The following is a 17,802-nucleotide window of genomic DNA, read 5'->3' on the forward strand; positions in this document are numbered from 1 at the left end:
GGTGGCTGGGAAACAAAAGTACAGTCTCCATTTAAAATATATATGTATGTATGTATATACATCCATATTTTAAACATTTATATATATTAAATATCTAAGTATATTTTAAAATATAGGTTTTAGAAGATTTGTTTATTTTACTCTGTATAAGTGTTTGGTCTGTATCTATATATATATACCTCATGCATAATTTGTGCCCTTGGAAATCGAAAGTAGTATGAGAGCCCCTGGGGCTGGAGGAATGAATGGTTGTGAGTGCCATGTGGGTGCTGGGAACTGAACCAGGTCCTCTACAAGAGCAACAAGGGCTCTTAACAACTGAGCCATCTCTCCAGTCCAAAAATAGTTTTTTTCACCTACTAGATTGCTAAGAGACTCGAGATCTCTTAGGCTGATGTCTTACCACTATCTAGTTTTTATTTATATCCTTAGCAATCAACTATTGGCCTAGAGAATGTACTTAATTTAAGATGTTTTTATTCTCCTCTATTCCGTGTGTGTGTGTGTGTGTGTGTGTGTGTGTGTGTGTGTGTGGCACAAGCCAGAGGACAGCTTTCAGGAATCAGTTCTCTCCTTCCACTGTGGGATCTAGGGATTAAAGTCAGATTGTCAGGGCCTTGCAGCGAGGAGTTTCATTCACCTTGACATCTAAGGAAGTGTATAACTCTGAATCAATAAATATTCCCTGAAGAAAATAATGGCTATTAAGCTGTCCAAGATGAGCCATGGGTATGTATGAAGAAGTCTATGTCTCTTCTGAGTAAGCAACCCTGAATACTTCCTTCTACAAGTAGTAGTTCTTTGTTCTAAGAGCCTCTGGCTCATTCCAGAGGTGGGAAGGACTCACTGACCTTAGAGGAAAACTCTAATTGAGCCAGAGAGCCGAAGACTAGCACACTGCTTGATTTGACCTATAGATTCCGAATCTAATGGCTACTCTGGAGCTTGTCCCCAGGTCACCAGCCGTGTCTGTCTCTGAGTGAACCAAGTATTTTAGTTACAGTGATTTCCAGGTCAGACCTATGGGCCTTCTGGCCTTCTGATAGATTTTTTTTTTTTTGCCTTGGAGGACAGGTTATTCAGGTAACACAGTTATAATTAGGTCCCTGGACCCTAGTTTAACCAACTCAATAGAATTCTCTGGAATTAGTAGAGAAGCCTGGGGTTCTCACATAGGATCAGTGTTGCAAAGTAGCTCCTTAACCATCCACATAACCTTGCTCATTCATAGCAAGGTAATACATAAATTTACTGAGATCTCTTTTTTTGTATTTTGGTTATATCCGCTTTCTGGGTAATGACTTCTATACGATTACTACCCAGAGCTTAAAGCAGTCTCTCTCTCTCAATATCTCTCTCTCTCTCTCTCTCTCTCTCTCTCTCTCTCTCTCTCTCTCATCTATCATTATCTATCTATCTATCTATCTATCTATCTATCTATCTATCTATATTTGCCTATGTACATGTGTATGTGTATATGTATGCATGCACTGCATGCTTGCATACGTATATCCTAAGCCCAACTCTACTGGAACTTGGAACACTGAAATCCTGGACTTGACATCCACATTCTCCACATTCATTTTGTCCACGGTGTTTATGATCCTTAGACTCAGCTCCTCCCTCTTGTGAGCTTATATCACATGCCTAGTCCTGAGATCTTTTCGGTTTACATCAGCTGGACCTTTGTCCATTTTAAGCAAGAGCTGAAAAATTGTGCCTGTCCCTAAGATGACTATGACCTGAAGTCACTGCTTCTTGGGTGGATCCCAACAAGTATGAGCTTGTCTCAGGCTTGGATTAAAGGTCTGTTTTACATCTAGTCAGCCTGTTAGCGTTGGAGAGATCAGGAAGGGAAAATGATTTCACTGGAGAATTCTGTAGCAAAGGTGTCCCTTGAAACAATAGTCTGGATGCTTCAGGGAACAGGAGAGAGAAGAGGCAATGTGATGGAGCATTCTTGGTCAAGTATAAAGGGATGAACAAAGAGAGAAAATACCAAAATCATGGATCTGCCGAACACAAGGCTCTGGTTTACACATACCATCTTTTCTTCTTGTTCATTTACTTAGTTAGGCCATTTGACCATAACCACACTTGACATAAACATTCTAGAATCTCCAAGCACCCTTCAGTGAATCAAAGTGGGTTTGTTGTTGTTGATTAGTCTGTGTGAGATAGGACCTGTTTTATTTAAAAAATGTTTCTTATTATTTTATGTGCATTTATTTATTTTTATTATTTTAGGTGTTTTGCCTGCATGCATATCTGTGTGCAGTTGTCAGATCTTGGAGTTACAGACAGTTGTGAGCTGCCATATGGGTGTTGGGATTTAAACCCAGGTCCTCTGGAAGAACAGTCAGTGCTCTTTAACCACTGAGCCATCTCTCCAGCCCCCAAGATAGGACCTTTTGATGTGGCTCTGGTTAGCCTCTAATATGTAATTTTGTACTCGAGTAATCCTCCTGCCTCAGCTTCCAGAGACCCATATATCACTAGATCTAGCCCAAGTCCTAGTTTTTAAGCAGTCTTTGTGTACGCGTAAAAGTCTAAGAGAGAGGGAGGAGCCTGTATATTGTCCCTCTAGGTAAATTTGGTCTGGTGAAAACCAGTCTGCCTGGAAAACTTGTTTGAATTGCTACAGTCATTTGATAAGGTTCTCCTTCTTTCTTTTTTGTTGTTGTTGTTTTGTTTTGTTTGTTTGTTTTGAGACAGAGTTTCTCTGTAGCCTCGGAGTCTGTCCTGGAACTACCTCTGTAGACCAGGCTGGCCTCGAACTCACAGAGATCCGCCTGTCTCTGTCTCCCGAGTGCTGGGATTAAAGGTGTGTGCCACCACCCAGCTTATATCTTCGTGTGTGTTTGTTTGTGTGTGTGTGTGTGTGTGTGTACAGGTAAGGACATGTGTGTCTATGTTCATGTGTTTGTGCCATGTATGTACATGTATGTGTAGGTATGCAACCTGTGTTCATGCAGAGAGGCCAGGCCAGAGAAAGACGTTGGGTGTCCTACCCAATTAAGGTGCCCACCTTATTATTTTGAGACAGGGTCTCTCACTGAACCTGGAACGGCTGAGATCCTAATTCCAGGCTTTGCAAACTGTTCTTAACCCATTAAGCCAGCTCTCTCACTGATCTGGTTAGGGACCCTTGCTATTGATCCTGTTGTCAATTGATAGCATTAGGAAAAAAAGCCAAGTCTACCCGAGATGAAAATACTTCGGTCTCTGATTCCAATACAGAAACTCAAAAACACCCTGGTTCCTCTATGATCAGAACTCAAAGTAATGATAGCTTTTCCTAGCCCTTCCTTTCATCTAGAGATTTCAGAGCATTCTGAAAAGATTGCCCATCCCCGAGGGAGCTGATTAAGCCACATCACTGCCCTTCATCTTTGGCCTGGGGTCCTCCCCACAAATTGGCTATTGAGCTGGAAATAGTGTAGGCACCCTGATTCAGGGTCTCACACTGAACGCCCACTGCCTCTCTTGCCTACCCAGTCTTACGCAGTTTATGATGCTCCCACAGGGCCCCACATCAGATTTGCCAGCATCTCAGTTGTCATCGCCTCCCACTGATTGCATTTTGGGGTTCGCTGGTGTCCTAGCAACGAGGCTGTGCCTCAGCTGTCCTGGATGTGAGAAACGTTGAAGACTCTCCGGGGATTCTTCGTGTCTCCTTACCATTCATTCCAATTTATCTCTCCCTGCCCAGGCCATCCATCCCTCTTGCATCAAAGAATTGTGTTCTCTGGCTTATTTTTCCTTCTTCCTCTCCAGCCTCCTTCTTCTGGGCAGAAGACAAAAGAAAGACCATGAGCTTGGGAGAAAGGGAGAAACAGAGCTGCAGTTTTTCTCTTGCCTTGCCCTCTCGTTCCCAGAAGAGGGACCCCGACAGTGAACCTTGGCTTGAAAAGATGAAGGAGATTAGTAGGCTGAGGCTTCACTTGCAGCCCCCATCCTAAGAAAGTTAACTTGTTTTTGCTGGAGGAGCAGTGACTCGGCCCAGACCTTAGATGGGGAAATCTCTTCAGCGCCTGAAAAAGGAAAGCCGCAGAGAGAGGCCTGATCTTTAATTTCAGACCAGAAAGGTTTTGCTGAGTTAGGAGAAATTGAGTTCTGCCTCTTCCTCGTGTCGGCAATAGGGAGGGCAGTGGGCAACTCTGCACAGATTTTCCCAAAGGAACAGCTCTGTCTACAGAAGTCCAGTAGAAGCAGACAGTGGGATCCCCAATTCAGAGTTGTGGAAAGGCCCACACATACTAGTTAGTGGGGAGCTTCCTTTAGTCAGCCTCCACCACTGTCCCTTTACCTACAAATTACTATAACCAGCCCTGATCGTGATAGGATAATTAACACATGTTTTTTTTTTTTTTAAATAAGACTCCAAAATAAGTGACTGTGGCAAGACTACTCCTGGAGACAGTTCCTGACTCACTCATCCATTTCCTAAATACTTAGTCATCTACTGATGGCTGGACCTCGAGGGAGGCGGTCATGAGCAGAAAGGACATGATCCTTGGTGTCACGGAGGTGACACACTGGAGCATGGACAGGAACTGGGTGAGTTGACCCACACAGGAGGTGTGTAGCACAGAAACACAAAATCAAGCGGTGGCTGAGAGGTGATGTTGGGGCCTCACTGGCAACAGTGTCTTTGAAGGTGATCTGTTGACTAAGTGGGACTGAGCAAATGGAATCCAACTTTAGGTGAAAAGCTATGTGATTTGTAAGAGTTCCAGGAAATAAAAAGTTTAACAAACCCCAAGCTGCCTCCTCGTGCTCACACTCCAATTCCTTGCCTGCACAATGGGAAGCTACTTTGGGAAAGTGTGAAATTGTACCCCAGGGGAAGATAAAATGATGGCATTGATGGAGGGGGGCAGAGGGGGTAGAATATGAACTGCGGGAGGAAGACCGAAGTCAGCACCAGGGAAACAGACAAGGAGAGCAGCTTCCGAGGGTTGAGGCCATGGCTCAGCCGGCAAGAAACTTGCTGTGCAAACATGAGAGCCTGTGTTCAGAGCCTCGGCAGCTGTGTAAAAAGTCAGGCATGCGATGTGCATGCTTATAATTCCAGCACTTAGGAGACAAAGCAGGAGCGTGCTGGCCAGACAGTCTAGCCCAAACTGGGGGAGGGTTCATCTCAAAAACTAAGATGGAGGAGCTAGAGTAATGGCTTGGAGGTTTAGAGCACTTACTGCCTTTTCAGAGGACCCAGGTTCAGGTTCCAGCAGCCGCATCGTGACCGCCTCACGCCTGTCCATTAACTCTAGCTCTCCTGTTTCAGCTCCCTCTTCGGACTTTTGCAGGCACCAGACGAGCATGTGGTGCCTATACAAATATGCAGGCAAAATGCCCATACGGATAAAATAGTTCTAAGAAATGCTAAAAAAAAAAAATGAAAGATGGCTGATAGACATTGTCAACCTCTGTTCTCCATCCACATGTGTGCGTGCATGTGTGTGCACACGCATGCGCGCGCACACACACACACACCTCACATTCGCATATCCACACGCACACAAGTAAACTAACCTCTTTTGTAATTTCTAAAACCAGATCCAGTTCCCTAAACCATGAGGATGGTCTGTGTCTGTGATGGGAAATGGGTTTGTCTGTCTCCACTTGACTGACAACATCCTTTTTTATCGCTTGCTGATAAAAGCCATTGATGTCCCTGTGCAGGAAACTAACAGGAAAAGAGAGAAAGCCAACCTCTAGATCCACTTCCTGAGGGCGAGACTGAGAGGCAGCTTCTGTCCTGGCAGTGTAGGAAAAGGCAGAGTAAACGGACGCAGCATCCCCATGGGCAGCCGGTCCTCTTTCCCTTCTAAAACCAACCAGTCTGCTAAGGGGCAGACAGGGGTCTTCTCAAAATATTAAGAGGTATTGAAACTCACTAATCTCTTCGGTCTCAAACAAAGGAAACACAGAACTGGAAGAAAAGATAAGAGTCACCGGAAGAGGAACTTGACATTGGTCCATACCTTCCCACTTCTAGCAACTTCTGCTTTGACTCTTTCTGTGAACAAAGGTAGTAATGGTGGAAATGTGTCGGGAGGAGAAGCAGTCAGGGTTAGTGGTGCTCAGAAAAATCCGTGGCTTTTAAAAAACAAAGGTCTTGCCTGGTGGCGGTGGTGCATGCCTGTAATCCCAGCACTTGGGAGACAGAGGCAGGCAGGTCTCTGTGAGTTAGAGGTCAGCCTGGTCTACCAAGCAAGTTCCAGGACAGCCAGGACTGTTACACAGAGAAAGCCTGTTTCAAAAAAGCACAAATAAATAAGTAAATAAATACGAAAAAAGAAGGAAAAAACAAAAACAAAACAACAAACAACTGAAAAAAAAAACCCAAAGATCTCCCACAAACAAAACAATAGTAAATAAAAACAGGGTCGTGTGTAGAACAGGCTGGCCTTGAACTTGATATGCAGATAGAGATGAATTTGAACTTCTGATCCCCTCTTTTCCACCTCCAGAGTGCTGAGATTACACCACCACACCTAGGGTATTCGCTTGTGTGTGCTCCACAAGCCAGCTCCTGACTCAGCGCTATCTCTAGGCCCTCGGGTGACTCGATTTTGAACCACTATTATCTGGGACTGTTTATAGGGCTCTGAGGCGAAATACTGCTGCAGATGCTGCTAGAGATGAGTCCGGATGTGGAGCCAGCTCCAGTCTGGAGATTCCTAAAGGGTTTATTTGTGAGGCTAGCATAACACAGTAGAGTAGAACACGTGTAATATGAATGGCGGGGGGGGGGGGGGGGATAGGAGACGGGGTGGTGGCGGTTAATAGCTATTCTGGCCTGAAAAGATGAGAGGGAACGAGTTGCAAAGACTTGGACTTTTGTCTATCTACAGAGTTTTTTTTTAATTTTAATTTATTCATGTACCTGTGCAAGCACACGCCATCGTGTATGTGAAGGTCAGAGGCCAAGGTTCAGGAGCCAGTTCTGTCCTTCCACCCTTATGCGAGTTCTGAACTAAGGTCCAGGCTTGCGCGGCAAGTGCTTTCACCTGCTGAGTTGTCTTACTGGCTCTGCCTTTATTTTTATTTATTTATTTATTAGGTAGTTTTTGCTAAGTAGCTCAGGCTGGGGCTTGAACAGAAGTTTTAGTTTAAGAACCATTTATACTTCAGTAATTTTATCCTCCTCCCCTCCACAAGTCTTCTTGTCTAATAGTCATGGGTGAGCCTTGAGAAATGACTCAAAGCCAAAATAATGGGGTTTCCTTAATTATAGTTCCTCCTTTCTCTGGCTACAGGCCAAGCCCCAGTATCTTCCTCCGTTTTAAGGACGCCAGCTTCAACCCAGCTCTGCCAGATCCACGCTGATCTTCCAGTGATCATGTTGCAAACTGAACTCTTCTTACAATTTCCTACCTGTAAAATCGCCGTTCATTGCCCAGTTTCATCTCACGGTTCTGGATACCTCCAACCCAGTGTGGAAGTGCCCTTACCCTTCTTCCTCTGGTCCTCAGCTGAGGATGACTCAACAGAATCCACAGTAACTAGCTTAAGCCGCTGCTTGTTCTTCCTGGGACACTCCCCCTTCACCAGAATCTGGATGGAGCCAGATGCACCTGCTTCTGTGAACTGGAGGAGCTCTCATGATTAGCCTGTCTTGCAGGCTCTGAAGGGACCCTCCTTTCTAGAAGGCACACACAGGAAATTAGACCAGGTTATAATTTTGTTGGTCATAGTTTATGAAGGCTAAACCCAGAATTGGGCCCTGGCAAGTGTAGACTGTTCACTGAAAAATGGAATACAACGTATGGGAATTAGACCAAACTATAAAAGTCACCAGCGTTGACAGCATGTCCTTCCAATAGCTTGAAGAAAATAAGTATCACACACTAATAATGTTAAACAATTACTAATGGCTATTAAATAGTTACCATGTGTCAGGATTGGATGATGTTATATTATCTCATTTATTTCTCATAAAAGGTTTCCTTCTAGAAGCCAGGAGAGAAAAACCAGTCACTATACACACTCAGTAATGACATTAATAGAAATAATAGTTGCATATGTGTTGCATCGCACATTGCCTTATATACATTGGTCCTGAGTTGCATATATTCTCTCATCTCATTTTTAAATGAGCCGTACAGTTAAGACTTATTATTATTAAGTAGGCTAGTTCTGATAATGGCCCTCCTGACGTGTCTATATACCGTGTGAGCTCCTCCTCTTAAATGTAGGCGGGGCTTAGCAGCATACTATTAACTAAAGGATGTGATAAAAGTGATGGGCCATCACTTCTTTGATCGGGGTACAAAGGACTGTTAACCTCTGTCTTGCTGGCATTTTCTCTCTGGCCTTCCTGCTTACTCTGATGAAGTAAGCTGCCCTGTTACATCATGATCCATAAATTCTCCGAGGCAAGGCTCAGAGATGTCCTAAAGATGGAGGCCAGCTGTCCACAGCTCCTGAGGAACTAAGGCTTCATGGTAAATTCTGTGAGGAACTTAACCCTGCCAGAGACTAAGCAAGCGAGCCAAGAAGCAAGAGGCACAGAATCACCCCAACTTTAGGAGCGATCCAGAGCCAGAGGACATAGCAAAGCAGCACAAGGAGGACTTTGTAGTCAAAGAAACTGAAATAATAATTGTTATTTTAAGCTACTAAATCGTAGGGTGATTAGTGTACACAGCAAAAGATAGCAGATACACATTTCTCTTTGGAAATGAGAAACCGAAGCTTAGGGAGACGAATCAATTTTCCCTAAGTCACAGTTATGGTTTGTAAACGGCAGAACCAAAATCACGAGTGAATATGGTGTGTGTGTTAGAGTCAAGACACTATTACTTCAAGCCTGGTATGGCGGTGCATACCTTCAGTCCCAGTACTTGAAGAGCTAAGGCAGGAGTATTGCCGTTAAGCTGGAGAATAGCCTGGGTGAGACCTACAGGGTGAGACCAGGTCTCAAACAAAACAAAGCAAGAAAAGGTCAGGTTAAAATTTACTTTCTTGTAAGGTTCCATGTGACTGGGACCTGAGAGTCCTAGAAGGCATTCTGCTCGGAGAAATCTTTGGAAAGTAGCCATGTTTCCAGGAAACTCTCTTGCACGCATGTAAAACAGGGATGGACAAAAGTTGAAATGGTGCTAAGTGCTTTGCTCGGTCCACTCCCTGCTGTTGAAGAATAGCTGATCCACCCATAGATTTGATGATAGTAACTAGGGGCCCCTTTCAATAGCACAATGGCCACACTATGAGCTAACACTTTATTTTATAAGTAAGCACACTATTTTACCTGTCACGTGCAGTTCTGGCAGAAGGGGCATGCCATTTTTCTTGAGGACAAAAATGAATGTTTACTAATAAGTCATGGTATGGCATTTAAAAGTCACAGGCACTCTGAAACAAGAAAGCGAATGTGTTCGGCACGTGAGAACAGCCCCTCCCATAGACTCCCCTTCCCCTTCTCATCACTGGAAACAGCCTTGAACTTTGAACTACAGCACCTGGCTCCAGCCCGGAAAACAGCTTGGCCCTTCCTCGTACTAGAAGTTCTTCAGCATGGGATGGTACAATCTTCTCCTCCCTGCGTTCAGCCACAGTTCACTTTGGTAAAGAAGACATGTTCTTGGGTTGCCTGAATGATCAGCTGCCGGAGCAGCAGGCTTTGAACTCAGGGAGGGTTTCCCAGAGGTGACGGAACAGGCGTGCCATAGGCTGCAGCCTCCTTTAGTTGGTGGCAGACACTGTATTTTATTTGCGCTCTTATGCAAGCCTGTATAAAGTCCACAGACAGCACTGGGAGGGGCAGGCCCCCAAGCTGGCTCAGTACCCATGGACTTCTGGTAAGTATCCTAGCTTTCCTTACCTTCTCCTCTCAGGCCGGCTCTCTTCCCTTTCTTTCCTTCTTTCCTCCCTCTTTCTCTTCCCCAACTCCCTCTTGTCTTTCTATCCCTTCCTCCCTGTTAGCCTCTACCCCAGGAAACCACCTCTTAGCAGGTCATCTTGGCTTGCCTCCAACTGCTCGTGGCAGGTAGCTCTGGCCCTTGTCGGCTTTCAGAGTGATTTACTTCTCTAACCCATTTGGAGCTGGATTTGTGTCTAGAAGTGGGGGTGGGAGAGTTGAAGAATTCCACAGGCAAGAAATAGAGCTATCCCAGGTGGGATTTTGCTCCTTCAGACCAAAAAACCAAATAAAAACAAACAAATAAAAAAACAAAAAACACAAACAAACAAAAAAACCCTGACTTGGATGTTGTCCCCCCTGGGAACATGACATTGTAGAAAGAAGGCAGAAGGAAACAGCACCAGTGTCCGTGAAGGCCCTGGGGCACACGGAAGTACTCCTCAGATATTGGGGTGCCACACCAAACCCTCCATTTTCCACTCAGTCAGTGTTTATGAAAGGTATGTTTGCCTCTACTACACCTGCCATCATGGTCTGAATCAAGAGTTCCGGACAGACGGCACCTGCACTGCCTACACTGGCAGCCACACACCGCAAAGTTGCTGCCAGCCAGCTCCAGGGCTGGAGCTTCCTAAGGCCGTGGGGGCTGCGGGGTGGGAGGTGCACAGCTCTGGGAGGAAAAGGAGCCCTGGTGGGGTAATGATGGTACCTTGTGTGCATAAAATCGAAACGCAGGGTTCAATCAAACAAGACTCTCCCTGGTACTGCATAGTTTTGATAACACAATACCTTTCTGTTATTTCAAAGTATATGTCTTTTCGTTTGCTAGTTTTTGTTTTTCAAGGCAGGGTTTCTCTGTCCTGCCTGTCCTGGAACTTGTATAGACCAGGCTAGCTTCGAACTCATAGAGATCAATCTACTTCTGTCTCCAAGTATTGGGATTACAAGTGTGGGCCACCACACCCTGAAAAGCTTGTATTTTATGACCTTCTTTATTTAAAGTTTTCCCTCTTGCTGTTCATCTGCATTTATTTTAAATGTTCTCCTGTTTTACAGAGGGGAACGACAGAAGAAGAAGTGTAGCAATGGCCAAAAGCACTCAGGAAAACCTTGTTCTTAGTGGTTGAAATAATGAGTGACTGACCTCTGTGGCGATTATTCACCAACTTTTGTGACAGCAATTGGAGTTCCTAAACTCAGATGGCGAGTCCCCTTAATGAGACTGGCCTAATTCTATGTTCTGTATGGCACCTAGTCACCATGGCTGTGCAAGAGCCATTATTACCCAAAGCACCATAATAATGGCCAGGCCCTCCTATGACGTTATTGTTTCCTATCTGCTAGGACATTAATTGCCTTCTAACTTGCTCTAAAATTGGTAGTGCGGCACACCGCCAAGGCTAGACAGAAGGAGGCTGCTAGCGACACGCGAAAAGGCTGTGTAAAAGGCTGTGTGGCTGTTGCACTCTCGCCGGGCAGCTTGCTATTTGCACACGTTACTTCATGTGTTATAAGATGTCTTATCAGGCCCTAAGTCTTGCCTTCTATCTTATCGTGGTCAGTGCATGGTCTTTCCTTCGGGGAGATGATGCAGACATCTCTGAAGTTATTTTGGCTTTTCCACTTTCCTTTTATGGATTCTCTATGAGTCACTGAATTGAATGGGAGGTTATTTCTAAATTGGAAGGTGAGGATGAGAGAAAGGGGAAGAAGGTTCCGGAAGATAACTAGGGAAAAAAAAACCCACCTTATTGCTATGCATAGTTACTGGAAGAATAATTTCCGCTTAGTTTGATGACAGAAATGTGCAGTTGATTTAAATTCAACTAAAGATACAGGTTAGAAAATAGCAGCTTCCCCAACCCCAATAACAAGCTGTACAGTTTTAGATTCTGGTTAGCTTGCTCTGCAAAGGGTAGAAGGTTAATAAATAGAGGAGATATGGGACAATGAGTTACAGCAAAAAGGCAGGGGCAAAGTACAAAATTTCCAAAGTCCACTCCTGGTTCCACAGGAAGGCCTTCAACATGAGGCCTTGTGTCTGAGAGTACAGGCCTCCTTAAATTTATCACCACAGGTTTGCATATTCCAGGTGAAGTTGTAGAGAAGGTATATTTAAATTTGACTTAGAAACTGAAAGAGTAATCAGGCCAGCATTTTCTTATTTAGGAGCCGGAAAAGCGGTAGGAATGAAAAAGAAAAGCAGAGAAAGCTAATGATGAATGTATTTCTAGGAGCAGAGAGTTTTTATAGCAACACCAGATTTCTCAAAAATGCCTACTGGGATTTGTACTCAGATGAATAAGAAATGCAATCATTTATTCTCATGTATTGTACCAAGTGAGGGGAATTAAAAAACTCTGCGATTCATTCAATGGTTCTAATTTAGACTGCTAGGAATAGGAGAGGTAGAGAGGGAGGGAAAGGAGCAAGAGGAGGAAGGAGGGAGGGGGTAAACGTTAATATCAGCCTTAGGAATAGGACAGCGAGAGAAGGCGGTAGGAGGAAGGAACTAAGGGACAGAAGGAAGGGAGGGAGGGAGGGAGGGAGAGAGAGAGAGAGAGAGAGAGAGAGAGAGAGAGAGAGAGAGAGAGAGAGAGAGAGAGAGAGAGAGATTTGGGGGGGGGGGGCGGACGTTAGTATCTGCCAGACAGCTAGTAATGCTATTTAAGAATTGCTGAACTTAAAAGTCAAATACTGTAAGGAAGGGGTGGAGGGCGAAATTCTCGTTTCCAAAGCACCATAAGGGTAAGTCGCTGCACGTTTATTCAAAACTTGCTGATCGTTTGTTTGGTCACTTGGCAGACCCAGGAGAGTGGGTCTGGAAGCTGAAGAACTCTCACTATGACAGACAGTTCGCTTTCTGGACGGTATTTATAATCGCAATGGAAGCGGACTGCTGCTTCAGAAAGGGCCGCGCTTTGCCCTAACCTGAAGCTTGGAGACTACCGGAAAGAACTTCAAGGAAACTTCAAGAAAACACGAGTCAATTTTTCATCTATGAGATACCTTTCTGCTGAGGAATTAGACCGTTCTTAAACACAACCTCTGAAGTCGGTGTTTTGCAAACGCTACCACCGTAAGCTGGCAGAGGTGCTTCCCCTTGTAGGAAGAGAACAGGAGAAGGAAGAGTTTACAGCGCCAGCCCCACAACAAAGAGTTAACCCTTCCCGGTAACCTCGGACGTGAGCGTCTGCCCCTTCTTCGCTTTCTACTGCGCAACCAAACTGTGCACAGGGCTTGAACCAACCGCGGCCATCACACCCCTTGTCAGTTAAGCTAACAGACACTGGCAGTAGCCTATCATAACTCCGAACTGCCCAATCATCAACCAATTACAACTAAAGCTTGATCTAGGCCGGTCCAGGTCCGGGCGGGGGCGAAGACCCCGTCCAGGAAAAGGGGCGGTACAGACACGATGACGGGCAGGAATTACCAACCAATCGTAGCAGAGAGCCGCCGCCCCTCCATCCAATGGATAAGTTGGAAGCGTGGTATGGGGCGGGCCTGTTGTCATGGGGGAGGTGGTGGCGCTTAGTGGCTACTGGCGGCGGAGGTAGAGTGTGAGGCGCTGGAGTTGTGCAGGGCCAGCGGCAGGTGAGTGCGGACGAGGCGGGCCTGAGGTGCGGAGGCGGTGGCGGGCCGGAAACTCTAGCTTTGCGTTCCGAAGGCGGAGGCCGCGGGCCGGGGCTGCGGGCCGGGTCGCGTCGGGGCCGGGCGCGGCGCCGCGGGAGAGCGACCGGTTTCCTGCCGACGGAGTTGACCGTCGGGAAGGTAGGTTGGTGCGGGACCCCGGCGGGCCAGGCCGGGAGGTCCCCTGGGCAAACCAGCGGCTCGGTCCGTAGGTCAGTGACGGGAGGCCGGCGTGTGCGCGGCTTCCCGAAGAGACCGAGCGCCTGGGGTGTGCGAGCGGGGGCGACCCGGAGCGAGCGGCCCTGGGGCCGGAGAGACGAGGGGCTCCCGGGGCTTCTCGGTGTGCTGGGAGTCGTGGGGACCGAGAGAACTGGGAGTGGCCCCTGTCGGAGAGAGGTGGGAGGTGGGGAGACCCAGGGAGGCCGGGGTCCGGGGTGACACGGAGCGGAGGAAAGGCACCGAGTGGGGTGCGACCCTCCCCCCCCATCCCCGAGAAGGGCAGCAGCGGTCGGAGGAGGAAGGGTCTGCGGGGTGGAGACCTTGAACTAACTGCTCGGGGTGGGACCGCCGCGCCCTGCCCCCCACAGCGGATCTGGGACTGGAGTAGGGACTGAAGCCCCTCAGAGTGAAGGCTTCGAGCGTTAGGAGTTGGGATCTGAGACTAGGGTAAGGGTTCAGCGGGAAAGTGGAAGTTCTCCTAAGCAAAAGGGGATGGAGGTAAGAGGGGAAGAGTAATTTCCCTGGAGGAAGGGAGTTAGTTAGATCTGGGGAAACTTGCCCGGCCGTGGGTGAGTGGTCTTGTGGAAGCTGGCCAGGACAGCTGATTAATAATGGTGCTAGAGAGGGCTTCCGAAAAGAGGAGAAATTAATTCTACTAATATGCCAAGCAGGACCAGCCACGCTGCCCTTAAAAGCAAGGTTAAAGTGTCTTGGAGGCGAGGGCTTTTAGAAGTTACTTTTAGAATGACAGTGAAAATACTGGAAAATAAGGACATCAACAGAATGGGGAATTTGAGAGGAAAAGGGGAGGAGTAGCTGAGCTAAAGGAATGAACCTGTGACTTGATCAGAAAGAGGCTATTCAGGGAACTGGATAGGCATGCCCTGCTAAACTGAAAATAAAAATTCTTTGGGCCATCATTCACCTGGCAATACTAACAGTTTTCATGGGGTTTAAATCGTATTTGTTTATTTATTTATTCATTCATTCATTTTTGAGATAGGGGTCTCATTCTGCAGCCATGGCTGTTTTTTATTTAGTCCATGGGAGCCTTGAACTCAGACTCTGCCTCTGTCTCCTGAGTGCTGGGATCATAGGCATTTCAAAACAGTTTAGGTATTTGTAGAACTTTTGGAATAGTGACTGGTGCAGAACTCAGGATTGGATTGTTACACAGAAAGATCTGAGATTTTAAACGCAGTTGCATTCTGGCTTAGTACTGTTTAGTTTGCTCCACCTTAGGCTTCTGATTCAGTAGACCTAGGGTGGGGTCCAAGAATTTGTAGTTATCTAAAGAGATGCTTTATGTTCTTCAAGGGATCATACTCTGAGAACACCTTGCTTTAATGAAAAACAGTAGTAATCAGTAACCTTAAAATACCGGGTATCTGCCCGTCTTGCTGAAGGGATAATAGAAGCAAATTATGAGGGGGGGGGATTGAGAGAATATCTTATTACAACGGGTATCCCCCCAGTACTGTGAATGATACTCTACCTCACACTTAATAGGCATGGGCTCTGTCACTGAGTGCTACTGCTCCAATCCCAGAATATTTTTTTAGTTTCTTTTTAAAATTGGATTATGATTACTTAGTAATTTATTGTACCATTACTGTACCACTAGCATTGAAAGTAAGACAGGATACACTAGTCTTGCATTTGGTGAAGAAAAATATTCTTTAGGGAAGCTTCTTGTACCCATATGTTTTAGGTCACAATGTAAAATATATTTCTTACATTTCTTACAAACTTCAGAGAAGTTTGACAAACTGATTGGCATTATGCAGTGTGGTAGAAGCAACCCTTCAACAATAAGGGACTAAGTTATTTATCTTTGTTTTGTTTTGTGGTAGTTCTCCAGTGGTGATAGTCAGTTTGATCTTGTATATTGTATTGTGCTTCTGATTCTGTGGAACTCTTGGATGTTGAGAGCCTTTGGCATGAGTACTTAAGAGGAAGTCAAGGCACAGAGACTGCTGTTTCTCAGATGGCATCATATTTACCAGTGTTTCTTTCTTTAACCGTTGTACTGTAAAAGACACATGTACAGACACATACTAACATCAAGCAACTAACTCTAAATCGAATTAGGATATTTCATGTATGATAAACAAACACAAAATAAACATTTCAAGAGAGAAAATGAAAAGATAGCTTATTTTTAGAGACTAATCTCAGCACCTCTGAGACAGGAGGATTGCTAGAAGATAGTGGCCAGATTGGGCCTGAGAATGAGATCAGTCTTCAAAAACCAAGGTGGAGGTGGGGTGGGGAAAGAGAAGGAGCACGGATTGGGTAGAAGCTTAACCACTGCGGTACTTGTTTGCTGTAAAGGAGCTTTTGTCTTGGTGGGTTTTAATTTCCCCGAGTGAACTAGGTTCATTGTACTTTGTAAGCCTAACTTGCTTGAGGAACCTAAATGTAATTTGCAGTAAGCATTTAAAGCTGTAATAAGTGTGAGTGTTTTGTGCTACTCTTGGGTTAGTTTTTCCTCTAGAAAACCAGACAGCTGCCAGGCATGATGGTGCACAATTATAATTCAGACACTTGGGAGGATGAAGCAGGGGAATTGATGTTAGTGGAAGGCTGGCCTGGGTCACATAGCAAACCCTTCTCTCTTTCTTTTCTTTTTTGTTTGTTTTTTGAAACAGGGTTTCTCTGTGTAGCCCTGCCTGTTCTGGAACTGGCTCTGTAGACCAGGCTAACCTGGAATTCAAGAACTCACCTGCCTCTGCCTCCTGAGTACTGAGATTGAAGGCATGTACCACCTCACCTGGCGAGCCATTTTCTCAAACAACAACAATAATAACAACAAAAACAAAGCAAAATTGAAAGCTAGATGACTTATTTTCAAACTAGATGGAATTGCTTTAGTTCTGTTTTGATGGCTATAAGAATAAAGAAGGCAGTTTGAAAACTGAAAAAGGTGATCCTTGCAGTTCCCTTTAAAAATCTTTAATCCAGGGGATTATGTAACCTTTCATTAATGTTTTATGAAATTGTGAAGAAATATTGCTGCAGCTTTGCATCAATATTTTTTTAGTTCCCCCCCCCCCCTTTTAAATTCTATTTCAGATGGTTCCAAACTAAAATTACAAAAAAATTCTAAATAGAAGGCCAGAAAACAACCATTTTATGTTTGATTTCAAAAATAGTCTCTTCACAAAATAAATTTACTATTTGGGGGTTGGGGTGGTGTGGACAAACTTCCAAAAATATTCAGTTTTTTACATTGACTTAAATGCAGTATTCCTACCACTAGTGTGATTGTTCTTTAAGTCTTTGTATGTTTGTGTAGAGCTATACTAACTGATGGGAAAATTAAAGTCTTAAGTGTGGAAAAAATGCAAAAGTTCTTTTAATGTTGGACGTTGAGCACTTAGATTACTTGCTTTAATAACTGGACTTTAATCAGTTAATGTATTATTCACCCATAATTTAGTCATACTTATCTAGGAATAGCTTTGATTGTTCAACTCATTTTACAGTGAAATTCATTGAATACATTTATTGAATAAATGATAGATTCTAAATCCCAAAGAAAGAGACTCACTTTCGCTTATCAAGGCTTATTTAGACAAGTGATTTTTAAATGTAGTTTTAATTAGTAGTAGTTAATTATTTGATTTTCTATTTCAGGTAGGTCTCTCCCTCCGTTATAATAGCTTCTGTTCCACCTTTTCTGCCTCCTTGTCTCAGCTGCTCATGCCACAAATCCTTGTAAATGTTGGTGCCTGAGAATCAAGTTTGTAAAAGCACAAGCTCCCTCTATCAGAAAAGATTCTGTAGTAAATTTACCAACTTTTTGAAAAGTATTTAGTCAATAAAGTACTTGAGAAGCTTTTTAAAGTTTATTGTTAGAAATTTTGATTTTGTAGCATATTTTGAATTTAATCACTAGGTTTTAGTGATTAAGGTTTTAGGATATATATTCAGAAGTAAGACCCAGGGGAGAGGGATTTTGTATATAGTTTGTATAAACTGTGCACTTTGAAATCTTGATGGAAAAGGAGAGCTGAAATTAAGGGAGAATGAGAATCCTGGCATGCTCAAGGAAGAGTCTGGAGGATCTGCAGGAA

General features: G+C 44.7%; 1 protein-coding gene across 16 annotated transcripts in view; it reads left to right on the plus strand.

Annotated features, from left to right (window-relative positions):
* The first annotated feature begins 13,370 nt into the window (after window positions 1-13,370).
* Numb (NUMB endocytic adaptor protein) overlaps window positions 13,371-17,802 on the plus strand; it is a 123,101-nt gene continuing 118,669 nt past the window's right edge. For 8 of the 16 annotated variants that reach the window (XM_075948577.1, XM_075948586.1, XM_075948584.1 and 5 more), the window contains exon 1: window positions 13,381-13,468. The gene's annotated coding sequence lies outside the window, so the exon portion shown is untranslated. The other 8 variants (XM_075948580.1, XM_075948590.1, XM_075948578.1 and 5 more) reach the window with 5 other exon arrangements.

The sequence above is a fragment of the Microtus pennsylvanicus genome, chromosome 14 (assembly GCF_037038515.1).
Source record: "Microtus pennsylvanicus isolate mMicPen1 chromosome 14, mMicPen1.hap1, whole genome shotgun sequence".
NCBI classification, from domain to species: domain Eukaryota; kingdom Metazoa; phylum Chordata; class Mammalia; order Rodentia; family Cricetidae; genus Microtus; species Microtus pennsylvanicus.